General features: G+C 49.0%; 1 long non-coding RNA gene across 1 annotated transcript; it reads right to left on the minus strand.

The window, feature by feature from the left end:
- Window positions 1-552: 552 nt before the first annotated feature.
- Window positions 553-1012, minus strand: LOC141655789 (uncharacterized). Its single transcript, XR_012548182.1, has 3 exons — window positions 869-1012; window positions 690-782; window positions 553-601 (listed from the first exon to the last, which is right to left on the minus strand). It is a non-coding gene; the product is annotated as an uncharacterized LOC141655789 (long non-coding RNA).
- Window positions 1013-3818: the final 2806 nt, after the last annotated feature.

Genomic DNA, 3818 nt, shown 5'->3' on the forward strand with positions numbered 1-3818 from the left:
ATTTCATTTTCCTTTTGGGAAATAATTTTCTTTTGTTTTCATTTTTTAACAAATTTCAACATTTCATTCTACACTTATAGATTTCTCTTTTTTTCTTTTTTAGGGGGTAGCCCTCCCTACCGTCCGATCATTTCCGGCAAAATTTTTGCATTTGCATTTTTTGCATTTTTGTATCCTTCTTTTTTTGCGCTAATTAAGGCCATATGTGTAAAAATGTATGTTTTGCGTGATTTCCATGTAAATTTCGGCAGCATGACGGCGTAAACCGTTATCTACCAAACCTGTTCAAAAAACTAACCTGCAGATACAAGCAACACAACCCAGCAGCAAAGGCACTCAGGCCGTCGTATATACACCAAACAGAGAAAATGTACAAGCAAACTGGGGGCTTGCGCCCCAAACAAAGTCCAAAAAATGTTCAAATCAGATGTCCAAATGTACAAATCTACAAAACTACACAAAGCTACTGCTGGGCACTCTCCAACTCGGCAACTCTCGCCACCAGAACGGCGATCTCGGCGTCCCGAAACTCGAGCTCCCTCAACAGGCGAGCTGTCTCCTCCCGAGACTGGGTCAACTCTCGCTCCAGCTCGCGGCCACCCTGTAAACAGCAATAAATTGGCTCATGTCAATCAGTTCAAGCAAAAATTGGAAGTCAAAAATTAAAATAAATCAAATGAAGTTCATACCTGACGACCTCGACCACCGACGAGTGCCTCGATGGCAGTAGCTCGCAGCCGGTTGGCCACCCTCCATAGTGCCACGAACCGAGACGGCGCGACCTGCATTTCAAAAGAAGTTCTCAGCAAATCAAACAAATGCAATCAAATGTGTTCTTACACAAAAGTTATATAAGCTAGAGGCTCACCCTCCGAATCAGATGCTACCAGTCGTCTAGGCCAGCATCCGTCACCGCTACGTCAAAGTCACGCAGCTCGGAGATCGTCGTCCTCCCGGTCGCGTCGGTGTACTCAAGAGTCTCGGGGTACACTGGGGGCTCGATGCCCGCCGCCTCGACCTCCTGCAAAAACAAATAACTCTCTTTAATCGATGATCTTTCGTCGTAAAATCAAAATCAAAGAAAAGTAAAAGATACTCACCACTACCGGCCAGTACGCCAACCTCCCGTAAAGGAACGCCGAGTAATCCTCACCAGGGAGAAGAAGGTCGTCGCCACTGGCACCAGCCTAGTCCGCCTCCCTCTCAGCATCAGAAGGCTCCCTAAACATCGTCCTGGGAGGATCAACGGGAACCGTCAACGCGTCCCGAGAGCACTGACGAGCCAAACGCTCGCCCAGGTACCACACAGGACCCATCGACGTCCACAACAGCAACCGACTCGGGCTCTTAGGTCGAAGGACCTCAGCGACAAAAGGAGGCGCTCCAGCGTACTCCGCCCAAGGTCTGGGCACCTACTGCGACAAGATAAGGCAAAGATCATTCCTATGATCAATTAAAAAACAAGGATAAGAAGCAAGTGAATATAAACGGGATACTCACGCTGCTCAGCTGAAGAGCGTTCACGTCCCGCCGGTAGACGTTGTGAGAAGAACGCTTGCTCTTCGTCCGGCACATCACCCAATCCCTCACCACGGGATATGCCTTCTCCAGCGGCTCCGTCCTCTTAGGCGCGAGACTCGGGAAGTAGGAGTACACCCACGCTTGTAAAGCAGAATAATCAATGACGATCCTTCCTGACTCGATAAAGAAAAGAATTTACTTTGGTCTAGAAAAGGAAGGTTCATACCTCCAGTAGTAGTCCAGGTCCGACAGCGCCAGGAGAAGTCCCCTTCTCCATCAGCTCCGGACGAACCATGACCCTCATGAAGCGGATGAGGACCGCAAAACCAGCAGTGACCCAGTCCCAACGCCCTAGGGAACTCAGGTCAGAAAGAAAGGGAAGAAGCTTCGTCGACAGCCTCTCGCCCTTGTCTCCGAGGTAAATCGAAGACAGAAACCACCACAACCACAAGCGAGCCCTCTGCTCAGCTGTACAAGGAGGAGGAGCCGTCTCCCTCCCATCGATCGTCACCAGCGTCGGGGTCTTCCCCGCAAAGTAATCTCGGACGTAAGTACTGGGTACCAAAAAGATCGCAATCGCAACAGCCTTCGGCGACAAATTCCAGCCGATCAATCTCCTCGCCTCGGCCGAGTCCGCCCTCATGGCGTCTCCGCCACACCATCTCCTCGGTCCCGCACTGCACTGAAATCATGCCGTAATCCTCCAAAGTGACTCCCACCTCACCAAAAGGCAGGTGAAACGTGGAAGTCGTATCCCAGAATCGGTCCAAGAAAGCGCGGACCAGGCTAAGGTTAGCCTGCAACTTCCTCTTCACGATATCCCTCCAGACCTGAACCAGAGGACCGAACGCTCCACGCTCGATCATGGCCCTCTCCTCCGCCGACAGCCGCTCGTAGTGCTCCATCATTTGTCGTGTAACCCGAGAACGACCGATGTTCCCGGCCTCCTATTATGATTTGAAACAAAGCTATCTTTAGTTTTGAATGAAATGTGAAAGAAATTTGGACAAAAAGAATGAAAGAGGATGGATAATGAGTAGTGAATTCCTATTTACGGACTCTTCACCGTCCGTAGGACGGGTGACCCTCTGCAGCCCACACGAGGTGCCTACTCTCCCTGTGTCTCGGCCCACGCAGGGCTCCCTCACCGACGACCTCCTCGCCCGACGTTGGCTCGTCTCGGGATCTCCTCCTCCTCGACGGCCTCCTCCTCGTGAAACTCAGCAGCCATCACCGCAGTGGTGAAGGCCTGCTCTAAAGCCTCCTCAACAGTAGCGGCGTCTATCTCCATGGGAGTCCTCCCAGAAGTAGAAGCATCATCACCTGCAACATTAAAGTGAATTCAGGCCGCGTCACACGACGACAAGCCTTTGTTAAGGAGTTTTCGAGCCTTCAAAGCCCTGAAAACACCCTTTCCTTGCCATCTTTGGCCATACTCCCACCAACCCAATCACTCATGTGATAAATTGGGTCAAGTCAAGTCCAAGTCAAAGCCTAGTTCCGGGTTCGAGTCGAAAATTCGGCAGCATTCCGCTATAACGACGATTATGCCTTAAAAGGTGTCCTGAAAAAGTTGTCATAAACCAAAATTCCGAGATGGTAGAAAGTTTACCCATCATTCAAGGATTCCAAATATCAAATTTCATCGCAAATGGGCAATCCTAAGGCTATTTTCGAAGCAATTTGGGGTTTAGCTGTAAAACCGTCTCAAATTTCACTCAAGGGCTCAAAACTCGACAAAAATTCAAGACAAATACATGGTTATGTTCCTAACATCGCCTACTATCCATTTCTAACATCAATTTGGCACAGCAAATCCATTTGGGGGAAAAGCCCCAAATTTTCGATCAAAAGGGTCGAAAACCCTAAATTTCGCGGCTCCAAATTCAACAAATGTAGATGATTAATGCGAGATTGGGATACATACCTCGGTTAGTCATGTTTAATGCAAGCTTTTGGATCAAACCTCGACGGAAATGGTGAAGATTTGAGAGAGAAATTGCAAGAATTATGTTTCGAAATAATGAACACAATCCCTTCTGATTTCGCGTTTTTACGCAGGAAAGCCAATTTGGGGAAAAGACGCAGCAGGTGTTGCGCCTCTTCCAAGAGACGCAGCTCTTGCTGCGCCTCTTCCTTGTGTTCCCTCCATACGGATTTTCAAAAATTCGTTATGAGTTCGTTATTTGTGGGCCCATCTTTGGTGCGCCTCTTCCCCGATGATATTATATTCTTTTGGTCCATTTCGACGATTTTCGTTCCGGCCCGCATTTCATCAGCCAGCAGCGGACCATTGC

This window comes from Silene latifolia, chromosome 5 (assembly GCF_048544455.1).
Source record: "Silene latifolia isolate original U9 population chromosome 5, ASM4854445v1, whole genome shotgun sequence".
NCBI lineage: Eukaryota > Viridiplantae > Streptophyta > Magnoliopsida > Caryophyllales > Caryophyllaceae > Silene > Silene latifolia.